General features: G+C 39.8%; 1 pseudogene; it reads right to left on the bottom strand.

The window, feature by feature from the left end:
- Positions 1–8,817: 8,817 nt before the first annotated feature.
- Positions 8,818–11,735, bottom strand: LOC147911529 (DNA endonuclease RBBP8 pseudogene; annotated as a pseudogene).
- Positions 11,736–12,190: the final 455 nt, after the last annotated feature.

Genomic DNA, 12,190 nt, shown 5'->3' with positions numbered 1-12,190 from the left:
CTTCATCTCACTTGCAAAGTCTCCTTTCTATGGGAGGTAACATATTCCCAGATTCGAAGGATTAGGACTAGGTCACCTTTGGCGGCACATTCCACCTACCACGGGACCCTACATGCTTTCCAAGACTTGAAGCAAAACACAGAAGAGATTAAAGTAGATCGAAATGAAATTCCATTGAAGTATGAACCAAAAGAAAGCATGGGTATCCTTGTTAACATCTGATAAAATCAGAGTTCAAAGCAAAAAGAATGTGAAATATCAAAGGTGGTGACGATATGTCATATGTGACATATGTGGGACGGTGAGAGGAAGAGAAGATAGAGTGCTAACAGTCAATATATATGTCCCCCCAAAGTGAAAAATAGCTATTATTTAGAGGCCCATGTGCATAAATACATATATGAACAATAGATTTGGAGATTTAACACATCCTCTTAGAAACGGTCAAATTAAAGACAAAAAAAAAAAGCAAAGTTATGGAAGACTTAAGCTTAACAGATATTTACATAAAAAAGTAAATAACACTGGTATATTATGAGCGACAAAGAATATACATACATTTGACCATACACTGGGCCATGAAGTAAGCCTTTGAACACTGAAATTATATACAGTGCATTCTCTGACTACAGTGTCATTAGGCTAGCAATTAATAAAAAGACATCTAGAAAATTCCATTATATAAATATATGTTAAACACTTTATCTTTGATAAATACTAGGGATCTAATGTACAACATGACTGTAGTTAACACCTCTGTATGATAAACATGAAAGTTGTTAAGAGAGTAAATCCTAAGAGTTCTCATCACAAGGAAAATAATATTCTTTTCATTTTTGGTTTTTCTTTTTGTTATATTTATATATGATGATAGATGCTTACTAAACTTATTGCGGTATTCATTTTACCAAATATGTAAGTCAAAGCATTATGCTGTTCAACTTAAATTTATACAGTGATGAATGTCAATTATATCTCAATAAAACTGGAAAAAAACACATCTTTTTCAGAGAATACTCCAAAATATTTTAGACCATAAATGATACTGAGTAAATGCATTTTGAAGGAAAATAAATATCAGCTCAATAAAAAGTTCGTTGTTGAATAATCTACACATTTTGATGAGACTTGCTCTTAGCATTAACTTCTAGCTAAGACGTGGTTTGCCCAAGTATTCTCTCTCCTCCCACATCATGTGTCTGGAGCAGGATGGCATATGGGTCACTGCAGTGGGATCTTGGTGTTTTTCCCCTATAACTTGCATCCTTTAGGCTTTCAGAAAATAATCACTATTGGAGAATATTCTAAGGCAGGAGAAAATCAATGATGCTTATTTCTGTCTTCTGTTTGGAAGGAAAATATTCCAGAAGGGAAAAAGAAAGGCAACCACAAATAATTATTAAAGGAAAAGAAAGGAGCTGATGATTCATAGTTTATGGGAGAATCTCAACACAGTTTTTATATTCAATTTTCATAACTGTCAGAGGGATTCACACACACATGAACTTACAGGTAAAAATGAACTGCAAAGACTAAATAAGATGTTCCCCTGCATTTCCCACCTCCAACCTTAAAACAACCACAATAATTACACCTTAAAGACGTCCTGTCACATCATTCATATTTACATTCCACATAGCAGGCTCCAGTCATAGGAAAGGTTCACCTGCAGTGATTTCACTCTGCAGGGCGCAGCAGTGCTCTTCCATTCAAGAATACAATTTGTTATTACAGAATTTATGATATACGGCTCAGATTTGTACTGTGTCACTTCATCAGAGCCCACTCCACTCTGTCCATCCTGCTCAGTCACTCACCAGTCACAGGAAATGCATCTTAGATTACACCTTTCCTGTCCGGTCTGCACTCAGATGCACTGTTACAGCTATCCAGTGAATTAGCTGCAAAATAGAAAACAGGTGACAGCAAGAGGGCCTAACCTCAGAGCACAGTAGTGCCGTCTATCATTTGACTGGAAGAGTTGTGGGGAGACCATTTACAAGAACATTCTGCTGAGAAGCAAAATCCAGACATCTCCCATCAGATGCAGAGTATTGTCACATTCAGCAGACTTCCTAAACCCAACCTTCACTGATTTCTCCAGGTGGACAGGTCCATGCCTCTCCTCTCCACCAGTATCAGATGCACTGCTCTCAGAAGGACTCATCCCTGCTCTCCGCCTTGACTGGCCCCAGTCACAAAGGTTTCGTTTTGTCTGTCTTGCTGTTTTCCATCACAAAGCTGACTTTGCTCAAGGCATTTGGCCCCGTCAGTCGTTTCAAAGCACTTCTTCACTCTCAGTCATCGCTCAGCAGGTAGCTACATTGTAAAAACAGCCCAGCAGCACGCCTTGTGATCCCCAGAGGAGGTGCACTCTCAGATCTTACTTGCCTATTGGACTCTGCGTAGGTCTATTTGATCACTTAATCTGCTGATGCCGCGTCCTCAAAATACTTCTTTTTCGCCATTTCATCTTTGTCCATTCTTTCATCAACCTTTCCAGACCAGCGCACACTCAACTTTTCTCTTACTCGCCCAGGCAGCCGCATCTCTGCCTTCACATCTGCTCTTCCATTTATCTTCATTTCAGCCTCTCTCCATCTCTCTCTCACGCTCTGCCGCACTCTTGCTTCAGGCAGCCTCCGCCTGGTTTCAGCTATTATTTTTCCTCCCCGGATCTCTCACGTCTATTGTCCTCTCCACTCTTCCAAGGTCCTCTTGTCTTGCCATTCAAATGTCCTCTTACCTTCACTGTGGAGTTTTTCACATCCTAATACATCAAATATTAAGCAAAGAGTTCCTAATCTGTAGAATAAACAAGAATCTTGTTTTACTTATTTCATTTGAAGTGAGAATCATCCATTACTGAGATTATTTTCAGAACTGATCGCCACCATTTCTCCAACGTTTTCTTTTGACTTAATAGTTAATATGCCTATTAGCTTTTTTGAACTATTTGCTTTGCTCTATTTTGTATGTTTCAGATGCTTTTTTGACTGGAAAAATCTTATATCAAGGAGATTTTAAAAGAACATCTTTCTCTGAGATTATATATAAAATACTTATTTGTTTTCCTTCCTCACAATATTTACATTTAAATCTATGATAACCCTATTTGAAAACAACTTTCATGATGATTTTTCCTTGTTTTTTCTCTTCACCACTGCCAGACACCACACCACATATTGGGAAATGTTCAGGCATGGCGATAATTTGAAAGAGTTGTACAGTGAAAGTCTCATTATGGACAGTTCTGTCCCTCAACAGTCATGTCTTCCAGTCCTCTTATGCACTTTATAAAGAGGTTGTGACAAAAAAAACTAGATTATAAATATCCTAATCTGGACTTAATCCTAATGTGATGTCTCAGATGATTAGACACTTTTAAGATTAGGGGCACACAACAGGGATGACCAGTTAAGACTGGCAGCAAGAGCATGGTCATCTGGAATCAGAGTACCAGGAGAAACCAATCCTGCAGGCACCTTGGTCTGACTTCCAACCTCCAGAATATGCAAATTTCTGCCGCTTGTTCTCTTTCTAGGTTACTACAGCCCTAATCAAGACAGCCCCTTCCATCAGTTACAATCATGTTTACTTTGCCACCTGCATCCATTCACCCAAGAATCCATCTTATTTAATGTTATAGAATACAGGCACAAACAGAAGCAGTAGATTCATTTTATCAGATTTTTCCTCAGATTTAGTGATAGATGAGGATGTTTAAAGTGATCCAAATGGGCCTTTGTTGCTCTCATTTTTTCCCCCATGGATGACAAAGCTCTAAGGACCTCAAACGTTATCAGGGAGCGCGCTACATACAATCCTGTCAGAAGCTTCAGTTTCGTGTGATAGCCGGGCGGTGCACCGTGGCAATTCTGGATACCACAGGTCCTTTCCCAGCTGACTTATCTCAGCCCTCTTCCTTCTGAGCTGACCAGCTGAGACCTATGTGGCCAACTGTTCTGGGGCTAAAGTATACTGAGGGACAACAGAGTTACTACCCTTTACTCTTGCTCAATGGCCCGCTCTGGCAGCCCCACAGCTCCCATCAAGGCTTCCTTCCCAAGGTTATCAACTCAGTTGCACAGAAAGGCCAGCAACTGAACTGTTTCTTCTAACAGTAATCTCTTTGTCACTGTTGGAGTTGGTGGCCCAGGAAACAATGTTTTTTGCGTTTCTGCAGGAAATCTCCCGGCAGAAGTAGTATCAAAGACAGAAAACACAGCAAGAGGAAAGGAGCTCAGAAGTTCCTTTTAGAAACACAGGCCGTCTTGTTATTGTGACTTATGTCCCATGCTGAGAGCCTTTCCCAGGAGTTACTCTTCAATGAGCCATAAAAAGAATCTTCTGGAGTTTCTTTCTGATAATGAAAAGAGTAAGCTGTTTATCTAAGTCAGATTCCAGACTGAGAACAATCTCAATGGGCCTCTTAACTGAGCAGACGTTCCTTCTAAATTTCTCAAACAGATGGAGGAAAGTTAAAAATAGCTACAAAACCTTGAATGATAAGTTTATCAGAGGGAACCCAAAGAACTAAAGTCATGTCCCATAGGAAACATTTGTTGTCTCAGAGTGATGTTCTTCAAAGAAGCTGAAAGAACAAATCTTGTCTTGAATACTGTTCCATGAGATAGTAGATGGATATAACAAACTATAGAAGACATTGATTGGAATTAAAGGAGCAAATAATGTACCTTATTTGAGAAAACATGACAATCTAAAAATAGAATATTGAGATATACAGCAATAGAAGAATAATCACATGAATTAATAAATTTTTAAAAAGAAGATCACAGCCTTTAATCTAAGAAGTGAACAGTGAGGAGACATTTTGCAGAAAACGAATACACCTAAAAGTCTCTTTACAGGCTGTCATTGATGTGAGAAAATTCAGATGTTATACAGATGGCTGTATCACCATATCCTTCTCACAGTGTGCATGTGGTGCAACTAGAGAGAAACCAAAAGAGTGCCCTGCTGGCCAAAGCAAATCGGAGAAAAATGACAGCAGGAGCCTTAACACCACGGGCACAATCCTTTCTGAATGCATAGGCTACACGTTCACGGGTCTCAAACTTCTATCATCTTCTTTCCTGAATAAAACCAGATTGGTGGTTGCTAGAGTCAGTCACATAGAGTTTATACGACAGAAACCACCTTCAATACCTCCAAATGGAGTGTCAGAATGCCAGACACCACCTAGTACCAGATCTTCACAGCCTCACAAGCAAAGAAAGAAAATCACATGCCTCCAGATATTTCAAGAAGCCTGAAATACACGTAAAGGAATTTTGTTTCAGCTTAGATTCCAGAGATGCTGGTTATAACAGACTCATCCCCACCACCACTGTGGCCACTATCAAGAGAAATCATGCAGAGATCACAGTACAAAGAGCGATAGAAAACAGATACACAAATTCTAGACATAGAAAGCCCAGCTAAGGAAACAAGCTCTGCAGAACATTACTTCAACAGAATAAGAAACAAGCTTCCTAACAAATTATCTCAATAGCCTGATACATGCCAGAATGTGAAAAATGACACGACTCTAGAGTATAATCTGCTGGTCACCCATCCACCAGAGAAAGGTTACCTGCTACTCAGACCAAATCAGGCAAAATGGAGGCTGAACAGCAAGAAACAGTTTGGTTTAGCAACTGAGTTCTTGGTGTTGACAAAAAGCAAAAAACGGCAGGTACCTACTAGACATTTCAGGCCAAGATAGATAAAGTATCTGGAAAAACTCAAACAGACATGAAAGAATCGCCCCCGATCGGCACCAGCCAGGTAAGAAGGCACTATCTCTCATCAAATTCCACAACCCGATTGTAGTTTTCTGGAGGATCTGAACATTGAGAACTCAGTGTCAGATATCAGTGACACCAGTCTGGAGAATCCTCTGTCTGGGTCTGAGGAAATGAGAGCTGCTGGTTTGGGAAAAGGTCTGGGCCAATCTCAGATATTAAAATCAGCTGTCTCAGTCCATTTAGATTCTTGAATAGGGAAACTGTGAAATTCTCATGAGGAGCCGGTTGGGCTTGATCATCTGGTGGAATGACTGAGTGTCCTGGCTCACTAGACCACATCATTATGTTACTAGCGGAGTCATGACTGAGGTGTCATTTGTCTCAGGGCCATCCGTTCCAATCTTTAGAGGGAGGAAACATGATTCAAGATTCCACTATTGTTCAAGATCCAGATAAGATTAATTTCTGCAGAGCAGCTGAAAGTTTCATTAAATATAAATCAAAGCAGACCCAGAGACAATCTTATTCAGTTCAGCATGAACGAAAAGAAGTGACATGTGCCCACCCTACTGACAGCAGCAAAAGACTGGCTGAGTCACAAAGAACACATGAATGACATAGCAGGGTTGAAGGGATGCCACCAAATTTTCGATTAAGATATTTTCAAAATGCAGACAATTCAGAACTGATAAAAGGGTTTCTAAGGCAAGCCTAAACAGTGCAGGAATAAATGGTACTCTAGGTTATTTTCAGGTTGAAGGACCTTCAACAGGGCCACCATCCAGCTCTGGGATTGTTTTAGTAAGTCAATATTCATTATAAAAACTTACATTTTGTTTCCTGCCAATGATCATTCCTAACATTATGTGTCTTTGGGTGTAATTGTTTTCCTTCAGCCTGAAAACTCTCTTTAGAGTTTCTTGAATTTCTGTCCTGCTGTTGTTTAATTGTTTTAGCTACATTTGTTTCCTGCCGATGGGCATTCCTAACCTTGTGTGTCTTTGGGTGTAATTGTTTTCCTTCAGCCTGAAAACTCTCTTTAGAGTTTCTTGAATTTCAGTTCTGCTTTTGTTTAATTGTTTTAGCTTGTTTTTTTAAACCCCCTTTGGAAAATATCTTTAAATTGTCTGCATTTTTTAAGAATATTTTTCTTAAGTCAAAGAATGTTAAATTGGCAGGTTTTTATTTTCCCTCCCATTCAACCCTTTAGCTGTCAGATGTCATTCATGTCTTCTTGCTTCCACAGTTTCTTTTGAAAAGTTACCAGACTTCTTATTGCTCTTTTGAAGGAAACGTGTCCTTTTTCTTTGGTTGTTTTAAAGATTTCTAGTTTGTCTTTCATTTTCTACAATTGTCCATCTTTCTTTCATTCATAGTTATTTTGAAATCCTTGTCTGCTAACTCCGGTATCTGGATTGTCTCTGGGTCTGCTTCTACTGATTTATATGTTCATAATTGAGAGCATTTTCATGCTGCTCTGCATGTCTATTAATCTTTTATTGTGTGCTGGATCTTGTGAACAATACCTTGTAGAAGCTCTTAATCATGTTTCCTTCCTCTAAAGATTAGGTTTCCAGTACGAATGGATCACGCTGAACCTCTGAAGGAGAACCTAAAATGACATATTTATTTCAGTTTTGCACTGACTCCCGAGATGTAGATCTTACTCTTAGTGTGTGGCACTGACTCTCAGGCTGTGACATTTCTAGGGTCATAATTGAAAGCCAGGACTTTTTTTTTTTATCAAGGTCATTCCACTCCAGATGACTCCAAAAGCCAACCTTCAACTCCTGGCATGTGTAATCTCCGAAATTTCTGCACAATATTCAGTTTTCAGTGGCTTTTCTCTTCTAAGTCTCCTAAATTCATTCCCTGCACATGCACAAGTTAGGTGCTATTCAAAGAGCTGAGGGGGGATTTTTAAGCAGATTTTAGGGGCTTCTTTTTGTGAATCTTTATTTTCCACTAGAATATCCTTCAGTGATATTTCAGGATCAGGTTGTATTTCTTCTACCGTAGCCTTGGAATCCACTAGTCCTCCAGAGAGCCCTGGTTTCTTACTTTTTCTTTAGAATAGTATCTTAGAAACCAATTTCTGGGTGGTTGATAGGTATTCTCATTATTACTGGAGTGTCATTCTTCTAGGTCTTCTAAGCTGACAGACCTTGGAAAGATATGAATCTATACTATCCTCTACATACACATATTATCTCTCTCTCTCTCTTTATCTACCCATCCATCCGTGAAAAGCAGGAATTGATAACGGTAGCTCTTATTCCAACCAAACGCCTCAGTTGGAGTGGAATAAGAGCTAGCCTTCTCTCTTTCCTTGTTTATAACATCTTTCTTTGACTGTGATACACTGGCTCTCATCATCTACAATATATTTACTTAGTTTTTCAGATCTAGTATATGCATAAACTAATTTTAGAATTGCTAACCCATACCATTCTGAGAAACATTATGTATGAACAAGAGTACATGATTTCTGGTCACTTCTTTTGATCCAGGCTTACAGGATCTGGTAAAACATAGTTTTCCAAAGTAAATTTGGTTTCCTTTTCATAGCCTTCATTGTGGCTGTGTTATTCCTTTTCCACAACATTTAGATTCATTTGTTATAGCTTGTTTTCCATTTTATGTTCCCTTCACTACCTAGTGGATTAATTTTTTTAACCTACAGTAATATCCACTCGGGGGTGTACAGTTCTATGGGTCTTGGTAAATGCATAGAGTTGTGTATCCATCAGTATAGTCATGATCGAACATGATACACACATGAACAGTCTTTTTTTTTTTCAAAATTCTAATTAGGTATTACCAAATAAAGTAAATAAACAGCTCTTAAGTTAGAGTGCAAAATGAAACCAACTTATTGTTTTAAAGGTGCAAAAGCAAGAAAATACAACGTACTCTTATCCACATTTTAAATAGTTGTTTGTATGGTGGGTAAATGCCATTTAAAAATATTTTCAGTAGAAAAATGACTTATAAATCAGTTTACAGAAGATCAAAAAAAATCAATGTTTAATAACAACTTTAACTATAAATAACTAAAAAGAAAAAAAATTGTGCTCTATCCTGTTTTTGCTTCAACACCTACGTCTTCTGCTCCTTGCCTTTAGGTGAAAACATTGCATTGTAAGGCTGCCGTCTTTTTGGACGAGGACAAGGATCAAGATCTTCCTTAATGTAACCTCTTTCCATACAAGTCTGAGTGGAAGGAAAACCAACTTCCCAGAAATTCTCTGGTGTGTTAGGTGGAATGTAGCGGAATCGGTGTCTTGAGCAGGAAGCCAACTTCTTTTCTCTTTCTTCTGCTAGAATATCTGCATAATAAATTTCACATTCCTTACATGTGTGTTCAAGCAATTTTCTTCTCTCTTCCCTTTTCCGAACCCTCTCAATATGAGGAAAATTTTGTAAGCTAGTCTCTCTTTCACCATCTTTAATATATGGCTCCACAAACGCTTTCTGTTTGACTTTATCTTGTTTATCACCGTGAGGGTTTGGTTTCTTTGTGGCAGCTGGTAATTCCTCCTCTTCATTTGCTGCTTGGGGGACACTATCTGCCAAAGAGGATTCATACTCTTCATGTGTCGTCCGATCAAACATATCTTCCAAGCTATCATTCATTCTTCTTTCTCCATTTGGACTTTTTTCTCCTTTCTGCTCCTTCTTCTTCATTTTTAAAAGCACAGTTTCACTAACCAATGCACAGTCCATGTCCACTGTCTCTCCTCCTGCTAATCTTGACTGACTGCCATCTTTTGTATCGATTACAGTAACATCCATTTTATACTGAGAAAGGTCTGCTCCTGGATCTATACTCCATTGGATATTTTCAAAAGATAAATCTTGGCTGTTTTGTAGAGACTTTCTTTTAGCAAATCTACATGGATTTAATTGAAGAACTGATGCAAGTTCACATGCTCCATGGACTGACCTCGTTTTTCTTTTTATCGGCTCATGAGAACCAGCACCCTTCATGTCATCAAACAGATTCTCTGTCTCGAAACTTTCACGTGGACGTAGAGGGATTTTAAAAACAGGATTTTCTTCCTTTATTTGTAATGGTGTTTTATTATCTGGAGAGGATTTACTCAAGGCCTGGAGGACACATTCCTGTAAATAGGGCTCCTCTAGGGAATTTTTGATTAATGTACAGCTCCCACTTAAGGCCTTGTGGCTTGAGGAAGAGCATTTTGGAACGGGCTTCAAAGCCTCAGAGATAGTCACCTGCCAAAATCTGATTTTAGAGATCTCACTTCCTTGGCTTTTCTCTTGACATGGAACAGCTGAAAATCGATCAGACAGATCTAGAGGTTTATCCATCACATAGTCTCCATTCATGGACGAATGACTAGCCAGTGTAAAAGGAAAAGCATTTTCTTTATCAAAAGAGGCTTGGGGGCAGCTTACTTCATCTTCACTTTCTTCCTCAATTTTCTTCCTTTTGGATGTTCTGCCTCCCACTGATTTCAGGGGCATCACATGTTTATCTTTATCAGTAATAGCATCTTTAATGTGATCAATACTATCCTGTTCACGTATGGATTCACTTATATTTTTATTTATAAGCATCTGCTTATTAGAAGATGACTGGCTAATGATCTTGTTCACTTCAGACCCAAGATTATGATGTGTGAAAAGAGCACTATCTTCAGATTTTGATCTAGTTTTCTCTGATCTAGAATTAGAAGTGTTGCTGAAAGGTGCTGTTTTCAGATGATTTTTTCCCCCAGTCTCTAAAAGACAAGGGGACAAACTTGTATTCAAACCTAAACTACTTTTCACATTAGACGTAGCTCCAAATACAGGAGATGATACCCGAGTAGGCAATTCTTCTGGAGGAAGAGTCTTGGAACTAGAATCTGGAAGTCTTAAACTATCTTCACTATTTCTTGTAGATTCCTCAAAAGGTTGTTTCTTGTGATCTCCTTCCAGACAGTGGTAGAGCTCATCACCAAGAGGGCTCATGGGGCCTTGAGATTCAGATTCTTCTTGAACACTAAGTCCAAGTGTTTCCGCAACAACTGTAGCTAAATTAAAAGATGACTTATCAGTGGGGTAACTGCTTGTTCCATGTGTTTTAGCCATTGGAAATTGACTTTGATCACAAGTCTCAGCCACCAGAATTTCATTTTCGTTAGGCTTATGTTGTAGATGAGTTGAAGATTTTGGAACTTTCCTCAATTCCTCTGCACACACGGGGTGCTCCAGTTTAGCATGTGTTTGTTCTACGTATCGGACATGGAGGTTCTCCTTTCTTCGCAGCCGATTAATGCCAGAAAATGAAAAGGCTATTATTGGTGAATCTGGAATAACATTTTCCTCAGATTCAAGCTCAGTTACTTGATGCTGTTGATCATTCTCAATTTTCTGCTGCAGCTGTTCAGAAAGCTTTTTATTTTCTTCCTGTAGAGTATTCTTTTCATTCATAAGCTCTGTGATAAGTTTAAGATTCTCTTGCCGGATATTTTCAAACTCCTGCTGTTTTTTCCGCATATGTTCTTCAGTTACTGCACAGCGATCACATAATCCTGCTCTTAATCGATCTTCTAAAACTTTAATAGTTTCATGAAGGACTTTCTGTTGCTCTCTCAGCTGTTGATATTTGGTGAAGAATTCTTCTAGTCTTTGTGCATCTAAAACTCATTCCTTTTTCAGTTTGGTTACTTTTACTTGTAAACCTTGTACTTCTTTATCATGATACTCCTTTAGTTTTGTCCAAAGATCCTTAAAGTCATTAGAAATATCTGCAGAGCTAGGGCTTCCACAACTGCTCCCAGAGACGTTCATCTTGATTAAGAAGCTCCACACTTCTAGTTGCCTAATGTTTTCTGACCTTTTCTGTTACATTATACAGGTATGAAGTTGTCTTTGGACAGCTGAAATACCGACACGCTCCGACGGCAGACAGCACGACGGCGCATGCGCAGGGGGAGGGAGGGGGCTGGGCGCCGCACTGGGAGGCACGTCCTCAGCCCGCACGGGAGATCAAGGAAGAGCACGGAGCGCGGGGTGGTCCTCCCTGCTGTCACCTCCAGCCTCATTTAGCTCGGCCCCAGCCCACTTCCTCAGACTCAGCCCCAGAACAGCATGGCCACCCCCACTCCAGGGCCAAACGCCTTCGGTTGGCGTGCAGCTCCAGGCCGGAAGCAGCCGCTGTGACCCAGCACTGGGTCGGGGGGAAGAAGATTCCTCTTACTCACAGCTTCCAAGATTGCTTTGAGATTCTCGAAAGCCCCAGGAGGGAAGCGGGCCTGCTGTGGGCCTGTAAAGAGATGGCCGCTCGCTTTTCTCCTCTTTCCCTCACCAGCCTGCAAAGCCCTCGCGGGAAAGCCGGCCCCTCGGGCGGCCCGCGTTTTCCGGGCACGGGGGAGGGCTCGAAGGCAGCCGGCCCACATGAACAGTCTTGATAGGACAATTCCATCACT

This window comes from Ceratotherium simum, unplaced genomic scaffold (assembly GCF_057802395.1).
Source record: "Ceratotherium simum simum isolate JZ-2026a unplaced genomic scaffold, ASM5780239v1 HiC_scaffold_43, whole genome shotgun sequence".
NCBI classification, from domain to species: Eukaryota; Metazoa; Chordata; class Mammalia; order Perissodactyla; family Rhinocerotidae; genus Ceratotherium; species Ceratotherium simum.
Note: the sequence above shows the minus strand (reverse complement) of the source record. Positions and strands in the feature narration are given on the sequence as shown.